This window comes from Mus caroli, chromosome X (genome assembly GCF_900094665.2).
Source record: "Mus caroli chromosome X, CAROLI_EIJ_v1.1, whole genome shotgun sequence".
Taxonomy (NCBI): Eukaryota; Metazoa; Chordata; class Mammalia; order Rodentia; family Muridae; genus Mus; species Mus caroli.
Window position 1 is genome coordinate 139,459,757 of NC_034589.1, and position 18,809 is coordinate 139,478,565.

General features: G+C 39.9%; 1 pseudogene; it reads right to left on the minus strand.

The window, feature by feature from the left end:
* Nucleotides 1-3,515: 3,515 nt before the first annotated feature.
* LOC110286420 lies at nt 3,516-7,782 on the minus strand (annotated as a pseudogene).
* Nucleotides 7,783-18,809: the final 11,027 nt, after the last annotated feature.

Here is an 18,809-nt window from a genome sequence, read left to right on the forward strand (position 1 = left end):
AGTCTTTGAAAAGCAAATCTGGCAATTTAAAGAGAAAAAGGAATGTGAAATAATATTGAAACTACCTTAACTTTAGGAACTAAAAATAAATTAAAATTCTGCATATCATTTGATTATACGTAAAGATATGCAGATAAGACAACAAACCCCTATCCCTGGAAGGCTTCATCTGTCTCCAAAATACAGGTGGGTAAGAATGTAGATAGAACTCTTTTAAACGCCACTGAGTCTCTGGCAAAGCTGAGAGTGATTATTCAGATTAAAGATTAGATATCATCAAGACAGAGACGAGAAGGTTTTGCCATGCCAGCCCCTCTAAGCACCTTCTTGATGAAGCACAACATGATGAACCTGTGTGAATTCTGCTCTCTTCATGCAGTGGGAACCACGATGCACTACTGTAGGACACATTAAGCATCACTTTATCTACTCTTGGCCTTCAGTGAAGCAAGCCATAAGGTGAAGAACAAACTCTGACGTTTAAAATTCCCCCATCTACAGAACCAATAAATAGTTGAAGTACAATGAACACCCACCCAATTGACTTGAGTAATGATGATGGGGAAAAGCCGGTTTCACATAACTTACAGGCATCATTTACACACGCTGCAATAAAATAATGGCCAAATACACACTGCAAATATATATTACACATTCACATTCATCACCCCTCCCCGCATACACCCCCATCAAATGGGAGCTGTTTAGAAATACTGATCTCCCCTTGTTCTTAAAGGGACTTATGTTCTTTGTTCAGACTAGAAGCCGATCTCTGAGCTAATCCTCCCACCATCTTCTTATTCTCTGTCCAAAAAAATAACCTTTCCTTCATTGTGGCTGTCAGTTTTGTTATTAAGTCCATGGTTTTGTGAGAGAGGGATAATGTAATTTGGATTGAAAATTAATACCATTGCTAACTCTTTCCCCTTGGACTGTGATGTACCTCCCTACTGTCTTAAATTTCTAGGCTATCCTAATGTATTTTACTATGTGACTGGGCTGGGGTAGCTAAGGTAGGCACTCAGTGCTGTATCTATCCCTATAGTACTATTAGAATTGTGGATGACCCCCATTTGGAACATCCCTTAGAAGCAAGAGAAGTGTTACACATACTTAACACATCTCTTCCTGCAATTCATTTAACAGCATTAGTTCATTTAGCAGTACTTGAACATGCATTGGCCCCAGAGGACCTACTGAAAAATTACATCATTCCATTGTACAATGTGAGTCAGTTCCGAATGTAGTTAAAGTCATTTTCCCAACAACCCCATAAGATTAGTTCAACACAACACCACGGTAGCTTTTTTTCTCAATTTCCAAAAGATCTGATAAAGTTTGTTTGTTTGTTTGTTTTTATGTGTATGAGTGTTTTTGCTAGAATGTCTGTCTGTGAACTATCACATGCATGCCTTTTGCCTTAGAGATCGGGAGATTATTGGCAATTATGAGAGGCTATGAGGGTCCCAGGAATTGAACCCAGGTCCTCTGCAAGAACAACTAGTTTTCTTAACTAATGAGCCTCTAGACCCAAAGATGAAAAGTTTTGACAACATGCTTATAAAATCCCCAACAGCCCCTGACTAAAGTGTCCTGGTCTTGCTCTTTCTTGAAGGGGTAGGATCCAGGTAAAGACTACATTTAGATCAAGGACTGAGCATCAGTGTTAAGAGCACAGGCCTCACTGTGAGCTTCTCCTTCCTCTAGATTTTTCTCCCATTTGCCTACAGCAATTGCAAAGGCTGGCCACAGACACCTCTACTGAATCTTTTTAAAATAACCTTACCATTTTTTAAACCCTTTCATGACCTGACAATGAGGTAGACTTTTTCTCATGAAAAAATTAGAAATATATCTTTGAGACCCTCCTGTACAGTAGCCAAGTTCATAGAACCTCTAATTGGTGTTCTTCTTTGTCCCAAGGTACTTTTTCCTAGTCCTGTATCCAAGCTCCCATTCTGGAAGCTTGTTTTCCCGAAGCTAAGTAATTTTCTAGAGGCCATCTCAGGAGCACAGGAGAAGATATTAGTATCCCTTCTAGCCTGGTGCTGCCAACTTAAAAACAAACAATCAAAACACCACACCAGGCTCTGTGTGGCTGTCTTGTCCTTTGACAGCACATGTTCTCTATTACAAACCCAGGCTGGCTAGTTTATTGCCCCTTCTAAGTGAGATTCAAGCTTCCTTGGTTGGGTCTTCCTTCTTGTTTAGCTTCTTTGGGTCTGTGTAGTGTAGCATGGTACCTTTATTTTATGGTTAATATCCACTTATAAGTGAATACATACCATGCATGTCTTCTGGGAACTGGGTTACCTCACTCAGGATCATATTCTCAAGTTCCATCCTTTTGCCTGCAAAATCCCTGGTGTCTTTGTTTGTAATAGCTGAATATTATTTCCTTGTGTAGATTTTCTTTATCCATTCTTCAGTTGAGGGACATCTAGGTTGTTTCTAGTTTCTGGCTACTACAAATAAGGCTGCTGTGAACATAGTCGAGTAAGTTTTTGAGATATTGGAGCATATGTTGGTTACATGCCCAGGAGTGGTATAACTGGGTCTTGAGGTAGAGCATAAGAGACAGATGGAGGAAGGAAATTGGAAAGGAGGGGGAGTGAGGAGGGGAATGGGGGATTAGGATCAGATATGGGGAAGGACAGGAGTGACAACATGCTTATAAAGGCTAAAGGCTACACTCAGCCAACTGAGACCAAAGATTTTGAGTTTGAGGACAGACTGGGCTGTATAGTAAGATTTAACTAGTAGAAAGATATGCACCCCAAGTATAGCTCTATAATTTAGCAGGTGCTAGGAGCCTATAGAGTTCCTCTTTCCCACTTTCTGCAGTTGTTGGGCAAAGCCAGGAAAGGAAAGGCTAACTGAGCTGTTTGTCCAAAGGGGATTAGTTGCATATAGTATGGATGCCCTGAGCTGTCCTGATGTGATTGGCTGGTGGTCCCTTGTCCCCACTCCCCCTCTCACTCTGCAGAGCTTGAGGACTGGGTCAGTGGGGAGAAGAGAAAGGGAGAAGGCCAGCACACACCCACCCCACCTCTGAGGTTTAGTATTTGTTCAGGCCAGTGAGTCCAAGGCTGAGGCTACTCTGTGATGTTAAGTCTGGGGCCTGCTTTTTCTTTCTTCAGAGGAAAACAAGAGATGGAAGGACAGTAGGGCAAAGTCTCTCCCATGGCACTCTGACATCCTTTCATATAAGCAACTGCTTAAATTGTAGGTGTTTGAAACTCCTTATGAAGCTCAGACTGGACTCAATCCTATATAGCACACATATCTAACTTTATTTAATCCAATTCTTGGTTGTATATCTGTGCTCCCCAAATACAAACTGATGGTAGGCCTATGAGGAGCATAGAGCAAAGCCATTTCCCATCTTCTTTTCTTTCTTTTTGTCTTTTTTTTTTCTTTATGGGAAATATGAAATCTCCAACCGCATATTACTTTTTCTTTTCAACGTCTTGCTCTGCAGCTTCCATTGTCCTTTTTGCTCAGATACCAAAGAGTCAGGCATTGGCACGGGCCATTCAGAGACTGGCAAAGCCTTAAAGTTCTTCTCTTCTTCTGTGATGACTCTGGCCTTTTCCTTTTTGTTCCGGCCTTTTGATGTCCATTCTGGATGGACATCACAGGTCCTGTCAGCTGGGTGGCCAGCTTACGTTCTTCAGCAGAACTATCTCCCTTCTTCGGAGCAGAAGGCTTCCTGGGGGAAAGTATGAGCTTGGAGTGGTCGGTACTCCTTCAGCAGCTGCACGTTGGCCTGCAATGATTCAGTGGACTTGTTTTGCCTCCTTGGGTCCACAAAGATACCGATGGTGTGAGTCATTTTCTTGTGGATACCAGCCACCCTGAATTCCTCCAGGCTGAAGCCCCTGCCAGCCTGGACCTTGGTGTGGTATCTAACTGTAGGGTACCTCACGGTGGGCTGATGGGGCTGAACGCGGGACAAGGGGCATTGCGACGCACTTTCGCCTGTTGGGCCTTGTGCCTGTAGATCTAGCATGCCGGCTAATTGAACCAAGTGTCCACTCGCTGCTGCCAATCCTTGTGGAAGAGGGGCTTCAGGATCATGTCATTCCGGCTGGGCACCACGGCTGCCCAGAAGAACAGCAGAGCAGAAAGGCCCCATTTGCTTTTTTGACTCTCCTAAGAGGCTGTCCATGCTTGTACTAGTTTCTCATGCATTTCCTTTTTCTGATCATAGACTTCAACTTCCCCCTGGTTGCTTTCCCCCTGGTTGTAATAAGGTAAGGAACATCTGGCTTTACTCTCTTTAGAATAAACTGTAATGAACAAAACTGTTTAGCTGAAGTATAGAATTGACTCTTCAGTACTGGGGTATGCCACAGTTTGTTTTGTCGTAATCTGACCTCTGGTGTGGTGATGTCATCCTTAATGTATGTGAATGAACTAAAGAACTGTGAGGGATTGGCATGCTTTATAATGCTTCCATGTACTGCCCATATAATCAACAGCTTGAATCTGAAATGCCTCATTGTTCTAAAGATAAACACATATTTTGTGCTCTGTCTTCAGTACAATAATTTTAGTAGCATTCTCCATTAACCTTAGAAATCCTCACCAAAGAGCCTAGTCCCATTCTAGGTCCTCAGCTAGCCTCCCCTCCCCCCCCCCCGATCTTTTTCCTGGAACCACTTGCTTTCCTGGATGACCTCAGTGTCCATCCTTTGTCCCAGCCTTTCCTGAGGCCCCACATGCATGCCCTGAAATTTTCAAGTAAATCTCTGCTCCCAAAGCCTTACAGTCTCCAAATCCTCTCTTTTGCTTTCTTTGTCCCATTCTGATACATAGCTTTATCGGACATCTCCCTATTTAGAATGTCTTTTGCCTTTTCTATATCTCAGTCAGGATGTTGCTAGTGAAGAAAATAGCAAAGTCAATTCTCGACTTCTGATTTTTAAAAGCCTTGATGTGCTAGTAAAGCATCCCCACCAAGGTCATTTTTATCCTGTCAGATGGCATTAAATTTCTTCAGTATGAGAATGGGATTTACATCATAATTTAGCCAAGAGGCCAAGAAATACTTAGATTTAAAAAGATAAAAAGAAGGAAGTAGCAAGAAATAGATTAATTAAAATAGTTTAATCCTTACTAATTCTCATTATAACAAAACAATCTTTCTATCTAGAAACTTTATCTTTCTATCTTTCTATCTCTAACTAGATAGAGAGATAGATAGATACATAGATTCATAGATACATAGATAGATATCAGGAAGTTTTAACTATAGAGAATGTTTATGTGTCACTATACACTCAGAAGAGAGAAATGATAAGCCTGGTAAAACATAGGCCAAGATGTAAAGCTTACATTACATACTGGTCTGAAAACTAGAAAGAAAATATAATACTGTACCTCCTCACCCCACCCCACCCTACCCACTTGTCCTTGTATAGAGAACAAGTATCTGGCAAGGTTCCAAAATCCTGTTGCCTCATATTTTACAAGAGTGAAGAATCGTCTGTATAGGATTTAGGCAAATAATTCATGTTTCCTGTGGTTGAAAGCAGTGCACAAACAAGGGCATATTTCCTAGGAAAGGAAGTTTGAAGTCTATGATCAGAAAAGGGAAATGCATGAGAAACTAGTACAAGCAAAAGAGCAAAAGCCACATAAGAAGAAAATATTTCAATGATGCCAGGATGGAATATTGGATCCCCCACTTCACACTTCCATGTAGCAGAAGAGGATCAAAGGGGAAGGGGGTCAATAAATAGTCGAAATTAAGTGTGTACCACCCAATGTTATAGTAAAAGAAAGAATCACTGTTAGAAAGAAGATAAAGTACAACTTAAAAATTTTAACATGATGGCTTTGATTTTTTTACTAAGTTCAGATTTTTTATTAAGTTCAGATATATTTTACATATTTTACATGTTTACATCTGTCATTGAAGCATCCTCCCATAGTAATTTTTTCCCTTTAAGAGACTATTAAATATCTCCACTATAAGAAGGGGGATCTAAATTTACTCCGTATTCAGCACTTCACATTTTCCATAAATGGAAAAGCCCAACAGTCACAGTTAACTAATCACCCCTGCCTCAGAGAAAAATAAGACTCTTCCAGCCACCTGGTGGCAGTATACTCTGTTCCGTTTCGAGGGATGAAATGCTTCCTTCTACTTGCCATCCTGTTTCATGGTCTTCTACTGTAGTATTCGTCTCTATATACTATCTTTTATGACTAGAACCATCCCTGCAGAGCCACACCCTTCAAAAGAAAGTGGAGGCCTCATTCTTGTTCTATCTCACCCCAAATATATGTTTCCCTCCTGTGGCCTTTTTATTTCCTTATCTATGGTTTCTCAGCTTCAGAGCAGCTAGAATTTCTCCCTTGTATTCTATTACATTAATGTTGCTGTCTTAATGTCACCCAGAGCAATTATTTCTGCTACTTATTTTCCCATATCTTCCTTCTGAAAAACTATTAGCTCATCCAGGACATGAAGTAAAGTCTAACTAATGCTGATGTTTCCAAATTAGAAGGAAGAGACCAAATAAAGCTCAGGGATTGTTCAGGAACATGTTTTTGTGGCTATGTAAAGAAAAAAATCGATGTCCTTTATTTTACACACACACACACACATTCTTCATCCACAAAGGTTAATTCAAATCTCCATTTATTTATTTATTTATTTATTGGCTAGATGTGCTCTGTTTTGCTATCACAAACTGTAAATGTCTACAAATGTATGTTACTGATTCCCATTCTAATGCTTTTGGTGGTAGGAATTTGTTATTATTCCTTCAGAAAATGAAGCATATTGACAACATTGGCAACATACTTCATCCGATTTAGTCATCTGAAGCCTCAATTTTACCTTGTTTAGTACACATATGCCTTTATATGTTTTTTTTATGTCAAATATTCCATTTACTTTGAATCTAGAGACTTTAGCCAAGTATGGGACTTGGCTTTACTCATGTAACACGGGAACAGAGAAAAGATGTTAATTCCGGAGCCCATTTTCTTGGTATTTTTCCAGGTCTTCTCACCTGCACATCTTCAATGATGGACCTTAAAGTTTTCCAAGATTCATCATTTGGTGAAAGCCACTAGCATCAAAGTGGTGAATGGTAGATGCTGTAAGTACAGGCTTCTTCCAGTCTTATTAGATGGGGGCCAGTCAGCTTTAACTGTACACAGTGGTGGTTAAAGTGAGGGCGAAGGGAGGACTCAGTAGACACAAAAGACCAGGAAAGGGAATGTGGAATGAAGGAAATGTTAACATGGAGGTAGACTGGAGCAAGATGCATGATGGGGGAACATAGACAGCAATATACTAGACATTTCTAAAAGAGGGAAGAAAGAATTTTGAAAAGTTGTTTTTTGTTTTTTTGTTGTTGTTGTTTTCGAGACAGGGTTTCTCTGTATAGCCCTGGCTGTCCTGGAGCTCACTTTGTAGACCAGGCTGGCCTCGAACTCAGAAATCCTCCTGCCTCTGCCTCCTGAGTGCTGGGATTAAAGGTGTGCGCCACCACGCCCGGCTTTGAAAAGTTTTATACTGAGGAAATGGTAAATGTTTGAAGATGTAAATAGTATCAAAGAATGTGTGCATATTGAAATATTAGATGAGATCCTGTTAATAGGTACAACTTTTATGTTGCTGTGTATAGGTTTTTATGAAGTCAGATATACAGGGAGCAAGAGGAATAATGTATGAGATGGTGAGATGTTGAGCTGTGACCATTGCCTGTTGCCTCCCATGTCCTCCATGCCCACATCATAGTGGATGGTGAAGTTGTCCATGATGCCTGAGCTGGAGAAGACAGACTGGTCTCACAGCATTGGGGAGAAGGTGATATGGACACAGGTCTCTCCCCTCTGTATCCTGGTGGATGGAGGCAAGTCACCCTCACCTGTATGGGCATGCAGGTGGCACGGAGAGCTCAGCAGAGAGAAAAGCCATGAGTGGGGACAGTAAGAGCTCCCGGACAATGTGTAGGGAGGGTGAGACCTGGAGACCCTGGCACTCTGGGCTGCCCCAGTTGCCTAGCTTGCCCTTCCTGTTGCTCACTGTCACTCTGTCCCAAGCCCCTTGGGCAGCTCCTGCCCTGCCCCCATCCATCACACCCTGCCTGCCAGACCCAGCCCTCCCTCAGCCCCCACCATCATGAGGTAGAGGGTCTGTTCTCCACTCACAACCTCTCCCTGCCTCACTTCCCACACCACCCAAGGCCTGTGTCTGCAGGACTCGCATGGCCCAGCTCCACAGGGAGCCACAGTCTCCTTCTCTTGAGACCAGTGAGGTGGGTGGGGAGGACAGAGACAGACACAGTGGCAGAGCTGGGCTTCTCTCCTCTCCTTTCTGCTGTGAGACAGGGTAGGCTAGCAGGGCTCTCCTCTGAGACAGAACTTCTGGCCTTCCTTCCCTCTCTTCCCCCTGCCACTCAGAATGGTGCCTCTGAATGAGCCTCTTCGGCTCTCCTGAAATCAGGGGCAACTTTTGGTTCCGGACATTTGCTCAACTGGTGTGAAGATCAACTGCTCTGGAATTTTAGTCCAAGACAAGTGTCCACTTAGAAATGTCCCAGAGCCTCCCTTTCTGCAGAAAATGGAGACTTGGGAATTCAGCTCCCTCCTCCTTCCTGCTCCAGCTGTCAGGAAGCTTAGGGGCAAACTGAGCCCCTTGCTCTGAGGGCCTGGTCACACACATTCCATGGGCTTCCTTCCTTTCAGGCCTCTTTGTTTTGTTTTATTCCTATAAGATAGTTACTATCCTTAGCTTTTAAGTCTTAATAAGAAGAATCTAAGGAGTTGCTATTTATAACTCTGCAAACGATGAAAGAACAATAATTTGATATATTCTATCACCCAAACAAAGCCCCCAAGTGTCAAGATTAATGGAAAAACAAGTTTGAAGATAGCAGATATCAAGAAACAAAGGACAAGGATCCTTAAAAATGATCAACAAATGAGGGAAGTTCTATGATTCAAATAAGGAAACATTTCCTAATTAACTTTGTCCAAGAGTAAAGATAAATTATATCCACAGGAATAAAATGTATCAGCACCTAACTGTCAGGTTATCCAAAAATAAAAGAGTATATGAGAGATAATTAGAAGTACCAGTCAATGATAACGGGACCAGAACTGACTTGATACATTTAACATACAAGGACAACTCCTATAAGTCAGTAGCAAAACAAAATACTATGATTCTTAATGGGCTCAGGATTTGAAATGGCATTTCTTCAAAGAGAACATAGAAATGACCAATGGATATGTGAAGAGATGCTCAAAATCACTACAGAGAAATGCAAAATCAAACCATGAAACAGCACTTCATATTTGTCAGGATAGCCATTATCCAGAAACTGAAAGGCAAACAGCACTGCTTAAGACATTCAGAAACTGGGACCCTAGTTGTAATCTTTTGGTGGGGTTACAAAACGGTGTGGAATTCTTCTGTTTCCTCATTGCATATACAGTGTGACCAGCCTCCCTCACATTCCTGTTGCCATTTCTAGGGCTGTTGTCACAGGCCTGATGTTATGTAAAACAAAAATATCCTTCATCCTTCATAACATAATAAAGGCAATATACAGCACTATAGCCAACATCCTTTAAAATGGAGAAAAACTCAAACAGCATTTCCACCCAAAACAAGAACAAGCAAGGATCTCCATCCACTATTTCCCCTTTTGTTTAATAAAGTGCTTGATGAGGTAGAACAACAAGTCAAGATAAAGAGTTAAAAGGGTTAAAAGATGAAAGGGAGAAGTCAAAGGATTCTCATTCTCAGTGATTATTCTATAAGCGAAAGATCCTGAAAACTCCAGAAATCTCCCAGATGATTAACACATTCAAAGAACTAGTAGGATATTAAGTGAACACACGATCCGTCCCATAATCAGCTTCTAAACGCTGACACCATTGCATACACTAGCAAGATTTTGCTGAAAGGACCCAAATATAGCTGTCTCTTGTGAGACAATGCCGGGGCCTAGCAAACACAGGAGTGGATGTTCACAGTCAGCTATTGGATGTATCACAGGGCTCCCAATGGAGAAGCTAGAGAAAGTACCCAAGGAGCTAAAGGGATCTGCAACCCTATTGTTGGAACAACATGATGTACTAACCAGTACCCCGGAGCTCTTGTCTCTAGCTGCATATGTATCGAAAGATGGCCTAGTCGGCCATCAATGGTAAGAGAGGCCCATTGGACTTGCAAACTTTATATGCCCCAATATAGGGGAATGCCAGGGCCAAAAGAATGGGAATGGGTGGGTAGGGAAGTGGGGGGCGCTATGGGGGACTTTTGGGATAGCATTGGAAATGTAATTGAGGAAAATATGTAATAAAAATATTAAAAATCAAAAAAAAAAAAAGAGCTCCGACTGCTCTTTTGAAGGTCATGAGTTCAAATCTTAGCAACCACATGATGGCTCACAACCATCTATAATGAAATCTGACTCCCTCTTCTGGAGTGTCTGATGACAGCTACAGTGTACTTANATATAATAAATAAATAAATCTTTAAAAACATATATACAAATACTCTTTCACTGAAAACATATACACATGGTTGTTGTCATATCCAAGTAAGTCAGGTAGTGGCAGTGTATGCCTTTAATCCTAGCACTCAGGGCTGGAGAGATGGCTCAGAGGTTAGGAGCACTGACTGCCCTTCCGGAGGTCCTGAGTTCAAGTCTCACCAACCACATAGTGGCTCACAACTATCTGTAATGAGATCTGATGCTCTCTTCTGGTGTGTCTGAAAACAGCTCCAGTGTACTTACATAAATAAATAAATAAACAAACAAATAAATCTTAGTAAAATAAAAAAAAAATAAAGTGAACACACATTAATCAGTAGTCTTCCTAAACCCAAAAGACAAGTAGACTTCGAAGTCAGGGTAACAATCCTATTCATAATAGTTCCTCCCTCAAATGTTCCAGTAAGTCTAAGCAAAGAAGATAAAGGCTTATATGATGAAAACTTTACAACTCTGAAGAAGAAATAGAGATAAGTACTGAAAGACATAAAGGCATGATCATGGATTGGCAGGATTAAATTGTGAAAATATGAATCTATAGATTCAATGAAATCCTCACCAAAAGTCCAATGCAATTCTTCATAGAAATTTTAAAAATGATCTTAAATGATACATAGAAACACAAAAGACCCATTGGCACAGGAAAGGAATTTCTTTTTTTTTCTATTAGATATTTTCCTTATTTACATTTCAAATGTTATCCCCTTTCCTGGTTTGCCCTCTGAAACCCCCCTATCCCATCCATGCTCCCCTTGCTCACCAACCTACCCACTTCTGCTTCCCTATTCTGGCATTCCCCTAGGGACATCAAGCCTTCACAGGGCCAAGGGAGGAGATACAGAGACAAAGTGTGGAGCAGAGACTGAAAGAAAGGTCATTCAGAGACTGCCCTACCTGGGGATCCATCCCATATACAATCACCAAACCCAGACACTATTATGGATGCCAACGAGTGCTTGTTGATAGGAGCCTGATATATCTGTCTCCTAAGAGGCTCTGCCAGTGCCTGACAAATACAGAGGTCGATGCTCGCAGCCAACCATTGGACGGAGCACAGGGTCCCCAATGGAGGAGCTAGAGAAAGGACCAAAGGAGCTGAAGGGGTTTGCAGCCCTATAGGAGGAACAACAATATGAATTAACCACTACCCCCAGAGCTCCCAAAGACTAAACCACCAATCAAAGAGGAAAGGAATTTCTGAACAGAACACTGATAGCACATGCAGTAAGACCAACAATCAGGCTCTGATGAAGCTGGAAAGCTTCTGTATTGCAAAGAATACTATCAATTGTGTGAATACCTATAGCATAGGAAAATATTTACCACATACATATCCAAAAAATAGTGCCTAGACTATACAAATAACTAAAAAATAACCAGGGCGTGAAAATAAACAGTTCTCAAAAGATGAAATACAAACAGGTGAGGAACATGTTAAAAATAATCAATTCACTCAGCTCTCAGGAAACTGCAAATTAAAATTACTTTAAAATTTCATCTCACCTAAATCACAATGGCTAGGATCCAAAAAGCAGATGATGGCAAATGATGGCATGGACTTAGGGAAAGAGAAACATTTATTCACTGGTAGAATGAGTGCAAACTTGTACAACCACTGTGAAAATCAGTGTGGTGGTTCCAGTATAAACTATCAATAGATCTACCACGTAATCTACCTACCATTCTTGGGTATATACTCAAAGGACCCTGTATCCTATTATAGAGGTACCTGTAAATCCATGTTCATTTCTGCTCTATTCACAAAGTCTAGGAGATAGAAATAGCATAGATGTCTATCAACTGGTAAATGGATGATAAAAATTTGGAACACTTACTCATCCTTAGTGCTGCAACTGAATACCAGCTACAGCATTCTGCCCACATTACCTATGGATCCCATGAACCATCCTCTTTGAATCTTCTTCTCCATCACTTGTTGCTGAATCCCAGTCCCCAACTCCAGTAAGAACCACCTGATAAACCACAGATGTCTGTCAGAAAACCAGGTAAATTGCCTACAGACTTTCTCCAACAAGTAGGCTCCACTACTGCTCCTGAGATTCAATCTGTTGCAGCACCAAGGACGAGCAAGTGGTTTTTTTTTTCATTATTTGCTCACCAGTTGATGGATACCTATGCTATTTCTATTTCCTAGTCATTGTGAATACATCCAGTTGCATCCCCAGCTCTGTAGCTGGAAATGTGCTGTAGTCTCCTTTTCCTATCTCACCATTCCCAATGGATAACAAAGGCATTCTTCTCTAACTTTCCTTTCTCCAATTCATCCCAACAGCAGCAGGTATCCCCTGTGAACACATCAGCTGAACAGGCCAGGAAAAGAGGTAATACACAGCTATTACATTCTCTGAAAATCCAGAGAGGAAACAGAAACCAAGGAACAAAACACCCAACCAACAAAACAAATCCAGAAATCAGCATCTAGACCTTTAATCATCCCAATCACAGATGCCTAGACACCACATAAAAACACAACCAACAACACCCAAGGAATCGTGTCTCCACTAGAGCTCATCTAGCCTACAACAGCAGGCCATGAGTATTCCAACATAGGTGAAACACAAGAAAAAAACCTCAAGATGGCATAATGAGGAGATTAAAATATCCCTTAAAGAAATCAAGGGAAACACAAACAGTGTAAGGAAATAAATAAAACTATTCAAGAAACGAAATTGGGAATAGAAGCAATAAAGGAAACACAAACTGGGAGATTTCTAGAAATAAAAAGTTTAAGAACAAGAACAGGAACTACCAAGGCAAGCTTCACCAACAGAACACAAGAGATGGAAGAGAAAAATCTCAGGCACTGAAGATACTATAGTAGAAAAGGATACATTGGTCAAAGAAAATGTTAAATTAAAAAAATCTCCTGATACAAAACATCCAGGAAATCTGGGACACTATAAAAATACCAAAAACTAAGAATAATAGGTATAGAGGAAGGAGAAGAAACCCCATCCAAAGACCTGGAAGATGTTTTCAACAAAATCATAGAAGAAAATATTTCTAACCTAAAGAAGTTAAAGAAGGGAATGCCTATAAATGTACAAGAAGCATATAGAGCACCAAATAGTTTGGACCACTTAGTTAGTTCACTTGCCACATAATAATCAAAACACTAAAAGTACAGAACAAAGAAAGAATATTAAAAGCTGCAAGAGAAAAGGACCAAGTAACATATAAGACCTATTAGAGTTATACCTGACTTCTCAACGGAGGCTCTAAAAGCCAGAAAATCCTGGACATATTTCCTGAAGACATTAAGAGATTACAGATGCCAGCCCAGACTACTATACCCAACACAACTTTCTAGTAACCATATATAGAGAAAATAAGACATTCCATGATAAAGCCAAAATTAAATAATATCTATCTACAAATCTAGACCTATAGAATATGCTAGAAGGACAATTCCAACCTGAAGAGGTTAAATATACCCATGAAAACATAGGAAATAAACAATCTCACACCAGCTAAATCAAAAGAAGGGAAACACACATACACTCACACCATCACTACAACAAACAATGACAACAAAATAACAGAAGTCAATATTCATTGGTCATTGATACAGCTCAATATCAATTGCCCTAAATCCCCAATAAAAAGACACAAACAGAATGGATGTTAAAATGGGATCCATTTTTCTTCTACATGCAAGAGACACATCTCAACATCAAGTATAGATATTACCTAAGGGTACAGGGTTGGAAAAAGATGGACCTAAGGTCTAAGGACTCAAGAAACTGGAGGCCTCAGGGAGTTTAGAGGTCTGGTGGGATGGGGTTGGGGACATCCACATGGAGACAGGAGGTGGGGAGGAGGTATGGTATGTGGAGCAGTAGGAGAGTAGACAGGGGAGGGAATAAAATATGGAGTGTAAAATAAACAAACAAATTAATTTAAAAAAAAGATACTTAAAAAACCTATACTCTAGCAAATAGAAAAATCTAAAAGAAATAGATACTTTTCTCAATACATACTACCTACCAAAGTTAAATCAAGATTAGATAAACAATATACATATACCTGTAACCCCTAGTGAAATAGAAGCAGACATTAAAAGTCTCCCAACACCATCCCCCAAATCCCAGTGTGAGATGGTTTTAGCATACATTTTTACTAGAATTTAAAAGAAGAGCTTACCCTAATGATTCTCAATTCTTTTTCCACAAAATAGAAACAAAAAGGGATATTGGCCAGTTTGCTTTATGAGATCACAGGTACCCTGATACCCAAACCATGTAAAGACTCAATAGAAAGAATTACAGAACAATTTCCCTTATGATCGTAGATGCAAAGAATACTCAATAAAGTACTTGCAAATTGAATCCAAGAACACATCTAAAAGATCATCCACTATTATCAAGTAATTTTCATCCCAAAGATGGTTCCACATATGAAAATCTGTCAATATAATCCACCATATAAACAAACTGAAAGAAAAAAGCCATATGATCTTCTCATTAGATGCAGAAAAGGTCTTTAACAAAATCCAACACCCCTTCATGATAAAAGTTCTGGAGAGATCAGGATACAAGGGGCATGCCTAAACATTAAAGGTAATTTCCTGAAAGCCTATGGCCAACATCAAATTGAATGGAGAGAAGTTCAAATCAATTCCACTAAAATCAAGGGGAAGACAAGATTGTCCACTCTCTCCATAACTGCAGACTATTCAGCCGTAAACAAGACTTCTCTACCACACCCCTCTCCTCCAAGGCTCAGGAATGATTACAGAAGGGTGAGTAGAAAGACTGTGACAACCACAGGTGATGAATGTCTATAAGAAAACAGTAGTTTTGGACACAGGAGGGTAGTTACACATATTAACTCACAGTTGCTTTGACAGCATGCACAAGACCTGTGTGAAGACAAACCAGACAAAAATCTCAGCATGGAGAGGGGAGGTAGGAAAGTCCTACCACCCCCTTCTAAGGCATTATTGGCAACTGACAGCTACTAAGAGACTGAGAGTCAGATTTCTTAAGAAGATGAGGGTGAAAGGCTCATCACCCTCTGATGAAGGCGACACATCCAAAAGTATATGAACAGCACACATTGGACTTAATGGGATTTTCAAAAAAGGACATAGCTGGGTGTGTTAGGAAGGGGGGAGTGGGTCTGGAACAAGTTAGGGTAGTGTGAATATGATTAAAATATAGTATGTGAAGTTTTCAATGAACTAATTAAAATGTGATAAAAGTAAGTAGCAAAAATTCCAATTACAGAAAGGCAAATATTACATAGTTTCATGGGTAGGTGATATATAAAACAAATTTGTAGAATAGTTGTTGCTGAGAGATGGAGACTAAAGTGGGAAACTGGTAATAAATGAGCAGAAAGTTTCCATTAAGATGATTAAGTTTTAGATTTAGAGCCACCAGTACTATATTATACACTTGAAACATTGCTGTGCAAGTAGATCTCATATTAAGTTTATTCACCATGATGTAATAAAATTGATTTTTTTAAATAATGGAACAGAGCTGGGGTTATAGCTTATCTGTATTGCTTGTGTAACATTGATCCTAGGTTTAATCTCAGAGCCACAAAACAAATAATTAAACATAAACAACCCCACAAAACATAATGGAACAAATGAATAACTACATATAAAAATATTAATACAATTTTATACAATGTACAAAACTACCTCAAATTAGATCATAAGCATTCATATAAGACCCAAAGCTATTCAATTTAATAAGAAAACTGTCTTAGGTTTCCTTCGATAGTATACCATGACTGCAACTTGAGGAGGGAAGGGTTCATTTCATCTCACAGATGTAGTTCATCATTCAGAGAACTCAGGACAGGAACTTAAGGTAGGAACCTACTAGCAATAACTAATGCAGAAACCATGGAGATATGCTGCTTACTGACTTGCTCCCTAAAGCTTATAGCACCATGGAACACCAGACCAGGGGTGGCATTGCCCAGAGTAACCTAATCTCTACTCCACATTAAGAAAATTCACCACAGTTTTGCCCACGGGTCAATCTTAAGGGGAGCGGCTGGGCATTTACTCAATTGAAGTTCCTTTTCCCCAATTTACTCTAGCCTATGTCAAGTTGAAATCAAACTAGCTGTTAAGTATATATATATATATATATATATATATATATATATATATATATACTTAAGTCTTTGGATCTTCAGTTTGACTATAGCTGTTTGTATTAATTACATTTGTTATGTGACTATTTAATACATATACATAGTGCATTGTTTAATCACATTCTGTCTACAGTCCTACCATTCTGACATGCCTTGTGCCATCTGATTGCTCATATTTTCCTACCATATCTTACCTTCTTTCTACCCCTGCAGGCTTATATTTTTCAAAACCTACTTTTAATTAGGGTACTTAAATACTTTAACCTCCCTTCTAGCCTACTCCCCACCAGAGGTAGTGGAAAGAAAGGTAAATAGGGCAAAGGAGGATGTGGGCCTGTTTAGAAGTAGTTCTTTGGCGTGAATCCACTCTTCATTGTTAGTGTATCAGCAGTTCACTTCACTCGAATCAGCTATGGCAGTTTGATATGAGAGGCTCAGCCAATTGGCCTGAGTCTGTGAAAGCAGCAAGAAGCCACAAGAACACCACCAGAAGTTCTCTCTATGAAATCAGGATAAATGATTACTAGAAAAGAGTGGCAAGGCAAACCAATACCACAAAGTGTTGTCAGTGAGTGTCTGCAAAGCCGAATGATGAACAGCAAAGAATGGCAAGGTGAACCAATGCCACACATCATCATCTACTGTCTCATCTACTGTCTGCTGTGTTATAGTTATGCCCTTTCCAAACATCATATATTCTCTCAAGTGTCTGCTCTAGCAAAACATCACATACCACCCCCCTTCAGGCTGCTTCCAGAAAAAATACCATGGTCTGTTCTCAGCAAAAAAGTCCTCCCATGTGACTGCTTCAACAAAAGCATTCCTTCATAAGACAGTTTCCAGAAATACATTGCATTACAAAACTGAGTCTCCAAAGAAACAAAAAGTTTCCACTTCATACCCCTGCTGTATTCCCTCTTCCTTAAAGATTACTTTCCCATATTTATGCATTGTTTTGTTTCATTTTTAATCCTTTGATTTTTTTTAACTTGGACTGTCTGTGTGGATATGAGTTTGGAAGTAGTCTTTGGAACCTGGTGTGCAGTTTGGCATAAAACAAACAACAATGACTGTCCCTCTCCTACAATCAATCAGTTGATAATAGTTCAAGTGGAGAAGAGTAAGGCCTGTGAACTCCTGCTTGATACATGTTTGGTGTTGACAGGTCCAATCTTGTGCAGACCTCTTGCAGGCAACCATAGCTTCTGTGAAATCCAGTAGGAAATGATTTTTTGCCATTATGTAACAAAAGTTTTATTTTCCAACAATGTATTATCACATATACATTTTTCCTCCTCATTCAAATGTTCTATTTTGACTGCTTTGATATACTTTTTGAAAAGGAGGCCCTCAAACTTTATTATATTTAATTTAAGCCATTACAATAGCGTAGACACTTTAGTTTCTTTAGTATTCTAGATGGCACTTTTCTCCATTAAGGTGCATCCAGAACGTTCACAAGTGACTTGGGAATGAATGGCATTATTATTTTGCTCAGCATTATTGTTTGAATGCTATAAAAAAATTCTATCATTTTTAAATTAATGTTTGTTTTGTCTGTTTGTTTTTATACAGCATAACATAAGATAGCCTTGGATGTCCTGAACTAGCCATGTAGACCAGAGTGGCTGCTTATAGACATCCTCCTGCCCCTGCTGCTTGCGTAGTGAGATTAAAGGCATGCAACATTACATCTGGATGTATTTATTTCATTTTTATTATATTTTATTTCTTTGAGCTTATACTATTGACTTAGCCAAGATTATTATTGCCACAATTGAAACCCCATGACCAAAAAGTAAGTAGTGGAGGACGAGTTTTATTCAGCTTATACTTCCATAATAGGTTGTCATCAAAGGAAGTCATGCCCTTGGTAGTCTGCTATCCCCAACAGACCTCAATTCTCTGCCCACCTTTATCAAACCTACTGATACTGAACCATACAGACCTGCTGACAGGGATACAGCCCAAGGATGCCCATCAGAGGCCTGCCACACTAAGACCATTGAAGTTAAGCCTCCTCCCAATACCTACTACAAAAGCAACAGCCAGGAATTATAGTTATTCCGATGGCTAAAGGCTCTCAAAAGAACACAATCAACAAAAGCTAGGGCAATATGACACCTTCAGAGCACAACT